This window comes from Peromyscus eremicus, chromosome 13 (assembly GCF_949786415.1).
Source record: "Peromyscus eremicus chromosome 13, PerEre_H2_v1, whole genome shotgun sequence".
NCBI lineage: Eukaryota > Metazoa > Chordata > Mammalia > Rodentia > Cricetidae > Peromyscus > Peromyscus eremicus.
Window position 1 is genome coordinate 33,121,979 of NC_081429.1, and position 14,569 is coordinate 33,136,547.

At 41.0% G+C, this 14,569-nt stretch overlaps 1 protein-coding gene across 2 annotated transcripts in view; it reads right to left on the reverse strand.

The window, feature by feature from the left end:
* The window catches only part of Acsl3 (acyl-CoA synthetase long chain family member 3), a 59,754-nt gene that overhangs the window by 31,908 nt on the left and 13,277 nt on the right, over window positions 1-14,569 (reverse strand). The gene's annotated exons all lie outside the window — the stretch shown is intronic.

Genomic DNA, 14,569 nt, shown 5'->3' on the forward strand with positions numbered 1-14,569 from the left:
ACTAGAGTTGTCTTTGGATCAGACTGAGTTAGTATACTGGCCCTCTATTAATATCCTAAACTTAAGAAACTTAGTCTATTAACATTTTCCACATACTGGGAAAAGTAGCCTTTCCAACCTAACCTTAAGTATCCACAAATACTTTAAGTAGTGAGGACAATGAGGAAGAGGAAAAGAAACCACAAATTTGCCCACCTCATGTTCTTATGTTACACTAGCATCAGCCACTGTAAATAGGAACTGCATATTTCCCAGTGAGCCCCATCAGTACTCTATGTAGTAGCAAGGAACTGGGCTGGCAGACATGTACACTGAACTTTATTTTCCATGGTAGTTCTACATGTTGGTCAATTTTTGCAGATCAAATTATGAAGCGAGATGGCAAAGTATGCATGACCACTGTGTGTCTTTAGCATTCAACAATTTCCTGATCAACACTGGTGCAGCCATTATGGAAATCAGTACGGAGAATTCTCAAAAAGCTGAAAGATCTACCATATTACCCAAAGGATTCAACATCCTACTCCACAGATACTTGCTCAGTATATCCACTGATGCTCTATTCACCATAATTAGAAAAAGAAAACAACCTAACTTCAACTGATGGATAATATGTGATACATAATCACAAGGGAATTTTATTCAGCTGTAAAGAAAAAAATAAAATCATAAAATTTCAGGTAAATGGATGAAACTAGAAAATATACTGATCCAGAAAGAAAAACATCACATGTTTTCTCTTAATTATGGATTTATGGATCTCTGAATCTTTAGATAAGAGTATATAACCTGGAGTAACCATAGAAACCAGAAATTAAAGAGACCATACTTAGGGAGGGGCATTTCTATGGCAGGGGGAAACAGAAGGAAACAGGGGCTATAAAGAGAGAAATGGGAAAAACTGGGATGGGGGGGAGATTACCTGGAAATGCAAAGGGAGGGAGAAAGGACAGATAAATCACATTAAGGATGCTTGAAAGCCATAGGGAAACATTTTAGGTTTACTTATAAATATACTTACAATATATGTAATATAGTATGTGTATACATATATACATACACACACATACTTTGAATGAAGTTATGCCACTTGAGGTGATAATGCCTTCCCCAAGAGCCATATACTACCTAACAACAAGCCCAGTGCCAGGCAGGGGAAACTTTCAAGTTGGTCAGGAGAGCTGGAAAGACACCCAACAAGAAAGGCTATTATGGTTGCCTTTGGTAATCTCCCAGAACTTTGAGGCAAGACACTATTGCTAACACCACCACATACTTCAGACACAGGACTTAGAAGAATCAAGCTGGAACTGACCTTGGAAACCCCCTCACTGAGGACTAGCTCTCATAGCATCTAAGGGTGCTATGCAAGCTGCCAAGGGAGAAAAGTAATCAGCAGTTCTACACAGCAGAGATGGCCTATGAACCACAAGGACCAGCATGGCAATCTTCTCAAGGGTAAAGTAGTGACACAAACTTGGGATAACCACAGCTGTCTAACTGAACTTTAAGGAATTCGGGCCTAGCTGTAACCCTAGCCAATTACCTGTGGTTTCGGGTTATGGACCCTGAAGGAGAACATACTACTGCCACTTTCCTAAACTAAACCAGTATAATTTCTAACTGTATTCTAAATACTTAATTCTTGTACCCACAGATAAGTGTAGCTCTTTCTCTTCATCAAAGAAATTTCTTTTTGCTACAAATGGACTTCATTACAGAAATCCACAACTGGTTAAAATGGTGAGAACTGACTATGCAGTACCCAACCCCAACTGATACAACTATAATACAAGCCCTGCACCTAAGGCTCAGGGAACATCATGGAAGAGTGGACAGAAAGACTGTAGGAGCCTCTGGACACCATCTGTGAGATGCCTTCTAGACATGACAGGAAAGCTGTCTTCAAAATATGGCAGCTTAAACAGGACCTGTACAGTTTCAACAGCAACTGACATGCCAGTGTGAACTATGAAAATCTCACAAGACCCTACCCCTAGAAGAACTGCAGAAAGAGCAATGGCTACTGAGAAAGACAGAATCAGTCTTCTCCAGGGATGAGGTCCTTCATAGATTATCCAATCCCAAACGCCCAGTTCTAAACAAGTATATATGTGAGAAACACTAATGGACTCAGCAGATGCTCTCCTTCCTCTCCCCCGTGCTTGCCTGCCTCCCCCCCCTGTTTATCTGTGTTTAATAATTGAAGAGAACATGGATTGGAGTGGGGGAACACGGTAGGCATTTTAAAAAGAGGAAAGGTGGAAATGATGTAAACATAATACTGGCATATAAATTCTCAAAACATTTATAGTAAGATGAGAGGGAGGGAGTCAGCCAGCCTAACTTACAGAATAAGAAAGATATCCAAGCCGGGCAGCGGTGGCGCACGCCTTTAATCCTAGCCCTGGGGAGGCAGAGGCAGGTGGATCTCTGTGAGTTCAAGGCTAGCCTGGTCTACTAAGTGAGTTCCAGGACAGGCACCAAAACTACACGGAGAAACCCTGTCTTGAAAAACGAAAAAAAGCCGGGCGGTGCTGGTGCACGCCTTTAATCCCAGCACTTGAGAGGCAGAGGCAGGCGGATCTTTGTGAGTTCAAGGCCAGCCTGGTCTAGAGAGCGAGCTCCAGTAAAGGCGCAAAGCTACAGAGAAACCCTGTCTCAAAAAAAAAAAAAAAAAAAAAAAGTGGGTACTTCACTACCTCTGAGGTTTTCCTCAGTCATTTGCATTCGACAAAACATATAGGGAAAAAAAGCATTTACATGTCACATGACCTGCTGAGTACTATTACTGGCAGTATTATTTTGATAACAGGTTAAAAAAAAAACTTCAGAAGACTTGTTCCTTTGAGATCAATGGTAACAAGGACTTGGTTTAATGCTGGCTCCCATTTACTCATCATGGAAATATGGTATGTCACTAACATCCTAAAGCTATGAGGCTAAATAGACAATACCAAGTACCCCCACAAAACTCCTCCTAGGAACGAACAAGAAAAACATGGGACAATCCCTACATACACTGCAAACTGCAATGCATCTGCTGCTAGGACTTGATTTCCACCCATCAAACGACCATTCCAATAGTCTTACTTGACCGTAAGTACTTCTCACACCTTGCTCAGCCTGAAAACACTGAAGTCTATTCAACTTCACTCTTAAGCACTTAAACTATGAAGCCAAATACCAGGATTGACTCTCAACTTACTAAATGTCACCTAAATTGTGTTTCTAGCTCTCATTTACAGAAAGTGGAGAATTCTCATATCATGAAGTCATTATGAGGATTAAGTCATTAACATATTTCAGGTCTGTTGCACATTTCTTACGAGGTCATTTCAGCCAGGTTTTCATCACCATCAACTTGTTTGCCACCCTTAAGCTTTTAGGCTCGTACAGGAGACTGAAGTCATGTGTCTACCCATGATGTGCCTTATGACATGAAATAAATAATCACAAAAGTCACCCACTCAAGTGAGCCAGCAACAGCCTCTGCAGCAGCAGCAGCAACACACTCTGTACAACTGAGGCAAGGGTCCCAGCCAGCCCCACATGCCCGGAAAGCAGATGGCCCAGAGCCTTGATGCCCAAAGGCGCCTTTCGCCAGCCCATTCTCAGCGGCAAATCTGGCTTGGTTTACAAAAATATAATTCCTAAGTATTGACAAAAATTAGTACTATTCTGCTTTGAGCTCTCTCCATGAGCTTCAGTAAGTCAGTTACTCTAACTCAAGGCAGTCCTCCTGCCTCAGCCTGCTGAGTGCTTGGATTACAGATTTGTACATTCATCAGTTTCTGGAGAATGCAAGTGACCATGCCTGGTTACAAAATTTAATATATACTCACACACTAGTAATCTATCTTTCCCATGTCTAGTACTCCATGCTAAGTTAAACATCACTAGAGTTTATAGCACACAACTATGAAAACAAGTGCTGAGTGCTACTTTCTAAATCTCACTACAATCCCACAAGTAGAAACGCATTTAGATAAATTTCAACACCAATTTTGACCAATTCTACTTACACAACCTCAACAATGTTCCTTTAAGAAGCTTCCTTAGGGCTCAGAGGAAGATACAGCAGTGTAACACGAATTGCTAACCGGTCTTATTAATAGAAAACCCAGAGGCAGATACTAGGGTGAAAGCTGAAAGATCAGAGAAGCAGAGCAAGCCAGCCATCAGTTCTTACCTCTACGAAATCCTCAGTCTAAAGAGGGTAAGTTCCTGTTTCCTCATGCCTTATATACCTTTCTGTGTCCTGCCATTTTAATTCCTGGGATTAAAGGCGTGTGCCACCACTGTCTGGTTCTGTTTCTCTCATGTAGCCCAGTGTGGCCCTGAACTCACAGACATCCACACGGATCTCCGCCTCCCGAGTGATAGGATTAAAGGTGTGTGCCACCACTGCCTGACCTCTATGTCTAATTTAGAGGCTGGCTCTGTCCTCTTATCCCTAGGTAAGCTTTATTGGGGTACACAATACAGAACCCCTAAAGTGCTGTGGTCCACTCTGCTGTCTTAGCTTCTTCGCTGAGTGCTACACAAACACACAACTGGTAAACAAAAAAAAGACTTACATTCTGTACTGGATTCTGAATCGCCTTGTTTCAACTTGCTTACCCCAGGAATATCTATTCCTACTCTTCTTTCTAATTTACTTTTCTAAACCATAATCCACACTTCATATTATATCCAAAGGAAGTGGTCTGAAGTTGTCTCAATTCAAAGATGCAATTTTATATGAGGATTTGTTTATATGAAGATTTGTTGGATTAAAGGAAGGGAATGGTATATCCAACCATCTCTGTGTCAAGTGTAAAAGCAGAGTGACTGGAGCTGGGTACTCATATCTCATTGACAGCAATTGTGTTGATCAGTAATGTGCCAACCAGCCAATAACTGAATGCCCTGTGAATTCAGACAATAATGACTAGAATTATGTACGCTTTGTATACTATTTTGTAAACAAAATCCTCAGTCTAAAGAAAGCGAGTTCCTATTTCCTCACCTGTCCTACCATATTACTTCCTGGGATAAAAGACGTATGCCCCCAGGCGGTGGTGGTGCACGCCTTTAATCCCAGCGCTCAGTAGGCAGAGGCAGGCGGATCTCTGTGAATTCGAGGCCAGCCTGGACTACCAAGTGAGTTCCAGGAAAGGCGCAAAGCTACACAGAAATCCCTGTCTCAAAAAACCAAAAAATAAAAAAAAATTTTTAAAAAGGCATGTGTCACCACTGCCTGGTTCTGTTTCTCTCATGTAACCCAATGAGGCCTTGAACTCACAGAGATCCACACGGATCTCTGCCTCTTGGGTGACAGGATAAATGATTGTACTCAATCATTTTCTGCAAGTGAGAGCCAGATACATAACACATATACATGCATACATGCATATAATACATACAACCCCGAACATTAGCTGCTAGATTACATGACATCCAACTGCTTGTGTCTTAACAATTCTCAATCCAGAGAAGTAATACTTCAGTATTCCATGAACCCATACCCATTAAAGTGTCAATTTTTTTGATGAAGGCTGTTTTAAGTAGATAAATCACTTAATTTCTGAACTTTAATTTTCTTTCCTAAAAAAATAAATAAAAAGCCTGGAGCATGCCTTTTATCCCAGCACTCAGGAGGTGCAGAGGCAGGCAGATCTGAGTTCAAGGCCAGCCTGGACTACAGAATACATTCCAGAACAGCTAGGGCTACACAGAGACCCTGTCTCAAAAGAAGAAAGGAAGGGAGGGAGGGAGGGAGGGAGGGAGGGAGGGAGGGAGGGAGGGAGGGAGGGGGAGAAAGGAGACAGAAAAAAAAAAAAAGATGCATTAAAGAAAATCCGAAGGTCAGAGACAAAAAAATACAAACACTCCAAAGTACAAAATGCTCTCGAAATATGTGAATAAGTAAGGTCAGCCTGTCCTATAGAAGACAGCTCGTTGGGTATGTTTAGTCTTTAAATATATAAGAGGAAAGCCGGGCAGGGGTGGTGCATGCCTTTAATCCCAGCACTCGGGAGGCAGAGCCAGGAGGATCTCTGAGTTCGAGGCCAGCCTGGGCTAAATAGTAAGATCCAGGACAGGCACCAAAAACTACACGGAGAAACCCGGGGGGGGGGGGGGGGGGGGGGGGCAAAAAAAGGGAATAAAGTATCTAGTAACTAACTGCTGTTCTTGATGTGATTTTAAATGCTTGTTCATTGTGAGTAAAAGCTGCAGTAGCTCAAATTTTGGGTGGATTGTTGTCTTTATGAGAAGGTTTTTGAGACAGGGTCTCATGTATTCCCAAATTAGACTCAGAGGTCCAAGGTCATCCTTGGTTACAAGCCAGGCTGTGCTTACACTCATCCATACAGAGAAACACAGGCAGTTACACCACAGAAACACACACACACACACACACACACACACACACACACACACACGCGTGCGCCAGCGGTGGAGGCACACGCCTTTAATCCCAACACTGGGAGGCAAAGACAGGCCCATATCTGTGAATTCAAGGCCAGCCTGGTCCACAAAGTGAGTTCTAGGACAGGCTCCAAAGCTACAGAGAAACCCTGTTTCGAAAAAACAAAAGACATGGGATTGGGGATTTAGCTCCGTGGTAGAGCGCTTGCCTAGCAATCGCAAGACCCTGGGTTCTGCCCTCAGCTCTGGGGCTGGAGGGGTTGGGGGGGGGGGGAGATACACACACTAAAAATAAATAAAAAATAAAAATTAAAGATCTCTTCAGGCCCAGGATTGTGGCACATGACCATAATCCCAGCACTCAGGAAGCAACAGGAGAGCCAGGTGCACATTCAAGGCCCAGCCTACACTACAGAGCAAACTCTTGTCTCAAAAAGGAAGCAGCGACAACAGCTGGGTCACTGTGTAAACTGTAATGGTCATAAAACTAGAATGACGTGGAACCAGGTTTGTGGATTTAACCTCGCTGCAGCCTCAGATTCCAAGCTCATCTCTATCCATCTACCACTCTAATCTCTTTCTACTTACACTTGGACTACTCTGTTCTACATCCCAGACCTTATCTCAGCCCCAGTAGTCGTCACTCCCTCCCCCATATCTCCCATCCCAGCATACTGGGTTTTGTTTCCATGCCTAGAAAATAATATACCAACTAAACAGCTTTACTGTGTAAGTGCCTAAAAGCCTCAGGCTTCAATGCTCATGTCATGGTTACTTTGAATGAATGATGAATACAAATTCTACAGCAGTCTCCCAATATACAAAGTTATATGATATAGTAAACAAAAAAAAAAAAGACTTAGGGAAATACTAACAGTGACCACATAAAAAATAAATATTCCACATATTATTGTCCCTATCAGTAAGACTGATTTCATCTGTTTACATTAAAATTACCTACACTTCAGACTAGGGTTACAGTAGCTCAGTGACTGAGTTCTTACTCAAATGCATGAGACTATTTCAGAATGGCAAAAGAAAAAAATAAGGAAAAAGACATCAAAAACACCTCAAGGAACCAGGTATGATGACTGTGGCAAGAGGGACCAACCTGGGTTACATGGTGAGATCCTGTTTTGACATGTGTGTACATGTAATGCTAGATTAATTCACCCTGGATCATTTTGGTTTTCTGTTAAACTAAAACTTCCTGCTTCATTTTAGAAGAAACTTGGCAACATTCTCCTGCCTCAAACAGTGGAAACCCAACCCAGCGATCAAGTCCACAGGAACAAGAGGACTGTCTTATGTTTAGTTTTATGGTAACAAAGCCAGCATTGTGGTAATACAGTCTGAATAAAAGCAAACTGTGTAAAATATGGTAACAAAGCCAGCATTGTGGTAATACAGTCTGAATAAAAGCAAACTGTGTAAAACAAAAAACAAATAATAAACCTTGTGCTCGAAAGGAACACTTCAAGTCAGGTAGTGGTGGTGCACAGATCTCCAAGTTCCAGGCCAGCCTGGTCTACGGAGTTCCAGAACACTTCAAGTCAGGTAGTGGTGGTGCACAGATCTCCAAGTTCCAGGCCAGCCTGGTCTACGGAGTTCCAGGACAGCCAGAACTGCTATGATAGAGAAACCCTGTCTCAGAGAAAAAAAGAAAAAGAAAAAGGAACATTTCATAATTTAGCCAAAAAAATTTACTAAACATCCTTCGAAACATTAATACAGATAATTAAAATTTGCTATATGCAAAGCTAGGGTGGGAACTGGAGAGAGAAAGAGGAAGAAAGGAAGCTGGCCCACATGTCCTACGCCTATAAAATCATTTTAGAACCAAGATAATTTTTAAAGGGCAATAGGTAGCTGTGTAGGGAGTACTCATAATTAAAACAACAAATGTCAATACAGACATTTCTCACTAAAAAAAAAAAAAAAAAGCCAACACCTTAGGAAAATAGCAAGTGTGTTTTTCTTTTTATCTCGATACTTGAAAGATCAGATCTACATAGTAAGCCCAGAGCATTAGACAGGCCTGCCCATCTGGGCTGTCACCTGTTTAACCTTTCAAATTCTAAGGAAAACTACAAACCTGACCTTCAGAAAAAGAAAACTCTAAACAAGTCTGACATGTACACTGATACCTGTTTAGGCTGTTAAGCACTTCCCTTAGACATTAGAAATGTTTAGGCCAAGCTGGGGGTTGGGGAGAGGTGCAGGCCTTTAATCCCAGCAGGCAGAGGAAGATGGATCTCCGTGAGTTCAAGGCCAGCCTGGTTTACAAAGTGAGTTCCAGGACAGCCAAGGCTATACAGAGGAAACCCTGTCTCAAAAAACAAAACCAAAAAAAAAAAAAAAAATATTTAGGCCAGAGATGGCTTAGTGGGTAAAAGTTCTTACTACCAAGTACCTGTTAACCCCAGCTTTAACTAGAGGACTTGCAGGGCAGAGGGAAGAACCAACACCCATAAATTGCCCTGTGACTTCCACAAGAGGGCGATGGCATACACGAGTATGCACACATACACACAAATAAAAGACTTTAATGTTTCTGTTATTAAAAAAAGAATGATTTTTATTTAATAAGAGAATTGCTTAAACACAAATTTTCAAAACCATATTTTACTCATAAGCAGCCCAATTCTAGCAGTCTACTCCATCCTTCCCTGACATCGTTAGTACCATTTCCTTTGACCTCTCCAGGTCCTCTCCAGTATCTCAGGCCTTCCTGGCCTGACTCAGTTCATCTCTGCAGCCCAAGTGCTCCATTCTCAAATTCCCAACTCCCTACATGATCCTTCCACCGCCGTGCCTCTCTAGTCTGTACTAGTCCCTCTTCTGCATCCTTCAGTGGATTTCTCCCTAAACCCTTTCCTGAGTCTCTTCCACCCACTCCTACTGCCAGAACATCCTGGGAGGGTAGACCTCATGACTTAACATCAGCACCACTTTAAAACCACTGGGTCATTTTTATTCACTCCATCCCCTTCAGAGAGCTATCTTCTCTACTCGTTTAGTTCCAATTTGAAATGAAAGAGAAAATATTTTAGCCACAAAGTAATCATTAGCTAATGTTCATGCATCTGTTGAGGACTGGACATGCTACTCAGTGGTAGAGTGCACACCTGAACCCTTGTGAGGCCCAGCACTGGACAGGGCTGCTGAAGGCTCCCTCTCACACACAAATGGACAGGGTACAGTCACTGATACTCTGAGAATTTACAAATCCTACTTTTCTCCTCCCCCGACATGAATCCCAGTGCAGCTGTGGACATCACTCTGTATGCTGTAAATGTGTTGCCCTGATTGATTAATAAATAAAGTGCTGATTGGTCAGTAGCCAAGCAGAAAGTATAGGAGGGACAAGCAGAGAGGAGAATTCTGGGAACAGGAAGGCTGAGTCAGCAGACGCTGCCAGACGCTGCCATGAGAAGCAAGATGTAAAGATACTGATAAGCCATGAGCCACATGGCAAGGTATAGATTTATAGAAATGGGTTAATTTAAGATGTAAGATCTAGCTAGCTAGTGCAGGGCGTTTACCCACCAACTCCACAGTTCTCCAGAGCTTTCTTGAGTGCGAGCAACAGGAAGTATTAGAAGGATTTAGATTGTGGAGATAAACAGAAAATAAAGGATAGCCTCAAGTGGGCCCTGTCTCTGCCCCAGGGTATTTATAGAGATGCCAAGGAGTGGAGCAAAAGACCTCCCCCCAGCACAGCCAAGTGCAGACCATCTCAGACACCTGCACTCAGGCCTATGGTCCAATCATCCTCTCTATGCGGACCTGCTGGGTAAAGCCACGAGGAACCTGAAAATGGGCTCCCACAAGCTAGAAAGAAGCCTGAGCCATTAGGTCATACAGTTTATAATTAATAATAATTAATATAAGCCTCTGTATGTTTATTTGGGTCTGAGCGGCTGTGGGTTCTCTAAGTTAGCCGCAGCCTGCAGGCTTGAGCTACACTATGGCGGATTCGTGGTATGCGGGCTTGACCTACAGCATGGCGGGAATGCATGGTGGATTTAGCCTTTGCTAGTACAGACCCCAAAAAAGAAAAAAAGGTTTCTGGGCTACACACTGCTTTGATAGAAGCACAGACCCACTGCTTCTGAGAGTTGATGGTATACATGGCTCCCAGACCCAGAGCTGGCGGTAAACATAGTTCCGCCATGTTGACAAGCTGAGGTGGGCAGAGAATGCTGCAGTTTAAAGCAAGAGATTCACAATAAGACAGATTCAGATGGGATAAACCTCTAAACAGTTTACAATGTGTGCACAAATGTACATAGGCTTGGAAGAGAGAAAAAAAGTAATATATGCAGTTATATAAACAGTTTTAAAAAAATAAAGTCTTTAAAGAGAAAGTTAAAATATTTTTTAAAAGCCACGTAAAGATGGATATCACACAGAGAATCTGGATTGTGTTGCCTTTGGGAGTTTTAACTGCAAAAAGACATTTGATTTGTAAAGGCTGCTCAGTTAAACCAGTATATATATATGTATATATATATATGTATCATATATATATATGGTATTTTGACTTCAAAATTCAGATCTAAGGATATGTTGCTTTGGAAAGGAGGCTCTGCTTTTGTTTCCACAGAAAGCAAGAGGCTATGCATTTGTTCAAGATTAAGATACATCAGGTTTGACCAGCCAAGACCGCCTGAAAGGTCTCCGATGACACCATGGCCCAGATGAACCAACATCCATAACCGTTTCAAGGCAACTGGCTCAGACAATACAGCCTCACCGACTATTCCATAATCCTAAAATTTTCTTTGTGTCCCCATAAGAATACAGTGCACTCATCCAGCAGGAAGTAGTATGAGAAGCCACAACCAAATTCCCAAATATACCAAGCTGGCTTTGGAGATGGAATTGGCTCACTCCTTCTCTAAATCCAAGCATACTGGTAAAACAAAAGGTTGAGATATTCTTCTGTCCCATATCAAGAGCCCTCTGGTGTGGGACAGAGGAAAACCAGTATTTTTATTTAAAACAGGTTGATTATAAATACAATCTCTTTCTAAAGAAAAAAAGGAGATAGTATAGATATGATAGGATAAAAGGGTAGGTTAATGAACCTTTTAAAGAACAACAACTTGTTTAGAAATGTTTTACATTGCTATGGATTTTAGTTTATTGATACGTTTAATTTTGTTACACTATATATATATATATATATATTTCTACTCTCGTTTGAGGTATTATGTTTATGTAACTCATTAGATTATAATGGATAATTTAAAATATAGATTAATGAGTCTTCTACGATAGTCAAACTTATAGTCCTGTTAATTTTTTTAACTATACATAGATATAATTCAATTAGGTAGGTAATCTTCAAACACTTCAAAGACCTACAGAATATGGCATTTAAAAATTTAGACTTTCTGGACAGTGAGACATGTCTGCTCCTGGCAGCACCGATTTACTTCAGAGAAGAAGATGGGCATCAAAGACACTCTATATGGAGTTTATCTTCTTCTTGGCAAAAATAGACATCTGGGCAAGAAGCTGTTCTTGCCTGGACTGCTTGACAAATGATGTATTGACTGGACATGCAGAACCCGTAGGAAGCTGACCATTGAACTTTGCTTGGCAAAATGGTCCTTCAGGTTCCTGCTTTGCAGAGGAAACTGCCAGACACAGGACACAGAAGTGACTGAGACTCTAGGCCTGTGGGCTGAAGACAGATGCCCAACTTTACAAAGGAACTTTTGATGACTGTCCAGGCTTCCAGCTGTCTCTGTTTTTAGTTTTACTTTTTTGTTTTTGTCACTTTATGAACTTATTTCCAAAAGAGTAAAATGAGAAACATCACAGAAAACACAGTAAGGAATCTTATGTCTTTGCTTCTGAAGAATAGGTTAGAAATTTCAAAGAAAAGCAAGGGGATAAAAAATCTGGTTACCTGGATTCTCTATCAACTCACTCAACAACCAGTAAATCGTTAAAGGGTTTATGTTGTCACCTGAGTAGTACTGTTCTTCAAATCTTTCAGTAGAATATAGATAATGGTTAAGTATGGTGACTCTTTAAATCAGAACATCTGGTTTAACCAAATACTCAAGAGGCTAAGCTGTTTGTGGAGGGTTATATAATAGAGTGGAGGGTTATATAAGAGACCCTGTCTCAAAAAAAAAGGGTCTTTCTTCTGGCTTTGGGTACTCAAATGCAAGCACCAAATTAAGTCACCCTCATGATGAGGCAACAAGAATGAAGCACCACGACTTGGAAGCAAGTTTGTGATTTTTATTAAGAGCACTCAAGTTTTTCATATCCTTTACCCAGTATTTTCACTTCTAGAAATCTTTAATAAAGAAAACATTTCAAGCTTTCCATTAGTCATTTGTGACAGGCATTCAAAAAGAAATAAGCAAACACACAATAACTGGGAATGTCAAACACACTATGACATGTACATTCACTAGATTATTATATAGCCACTAAAAATATTTCAAACATCTATTAACACGGTAATTGCTTGTGACATAATGACAAGGAAAAGTAGGCTGAATACTAAATATACACAATATAGTATCACTTGTTAACAAAAAACACCAAAATATCAGCAGTGGCCATATTTGAGATGCAAAATTAGTACTGATTGTTAACATTTCATCTTTATGCTTTTACATATTTTGTTTTTCATATAGAACATATATTGTTATAACCAAGAAAAATCCTAAAGAAATACGTACATAATGATTTCTACACATTCAGACAGGAACAAATTTTATATACTAAAAATCACAACATTGAGCCAATTTATGACTTTTTTTTCAAACAAGAAACTAAACAGAACCTGGAAAATCCAACACTAACTTGAAATATTTCTTCTAAACATACAACTTGAAATGTGGCTCATAATGATCCCAGCATTTAAGAGGCAGAGGCAAGAGGATCTCTGGGAGCTCTAGGCCAGTCTGGTAGATATAGCAAGTTCCAGGACAGCCAGGGTTACATAGAGAGACCTTGTCATTAGGAAGGAAGAAGGGAGAGAGAGACTGAAGCAGAAGAACAGCTAGTAAGTTCAAATCCAGCCTGGTCTTCATAACGAGTTTTAGTCCAACCAGGGCTACATAGTGGGACTTTGCTCAGAACAAACAACTCGAGCCAAGCATGGTAGCACAAACAGGCAGATTGTGAGACTGAGTTTGAAGACAGCCTGAACACATTTAAAAAAAAAAAAAAAGCAAAGCATACAATTCTATAGAATTTAGTCTGGCTGAAAAGTTTCCCAATGGCCTTAATAAGTGAGTAATCCCAAAACTAACACAATAAACTATAATTAGGTACAATCGTTAAGCTTTTATAGATACTTTGACTTTAAAAAAAAAAAAAAGACTGGTAAATTCTAACATTTCTAATCATATAATGTGAACCACAGGAAGAAAAATGTTAGCTCCTTCCATGTCTTTTTTTTTTTTTTCCCAGAGCTGAGGACCGAACCCAGGGCCTTACGCTTGCTAGGCAAGCACTATCACTGAGCTAAATCCCCGACCCCTCCTTCCATGTCTTGTAGTAATAAAACTAACCTTTTTGTAGTGAGATCAAAAGAGTAAACTGACTTGAGACTGACACTGCTGGTCAGTTGGCACAGAACAATCTCCACGTTCCCTAACTTTCCCAGCCTACTCTCAGTTCAGAGCCTTTGAGACTATTTTTACTTGTTTCTCTTATCTGATGCCTTATACTTCCGGCCCAGTTTTATCTTAGAGAGTTTCCACAAAGTATTCACCCTCTGGGGGCCTTGGGTACTATTCCCAGTGCCAAGTCTCCACCTCATTCCAACTGCTTAACGTCTCCGGCCTAGTGTACTGCCCACTCGGCCCTACCTCCCTGCTACTACCCCTCTCCTATTGGGTTTGTGCAACACCACTTCACCCAAGTTCTCCACTCTCACCGCCTTCTACATTTTGCCTCAGCAGTACCTATTATGCTATATAATTAAATGATTGCTTATAAAATTGTTTAATGTCCATCTTCTCTATGCATGAAGGAACAATGTCTCTTACTCATTATTCTATCCCTAGTGGCCATCATCACAGAACCTGGTGAAACATACATCACATGGATGAGTGGGTGGGTAGATGGATGAATGAATGGATAAGATATAGGCAGGCAGGCATGGAAAAACTAA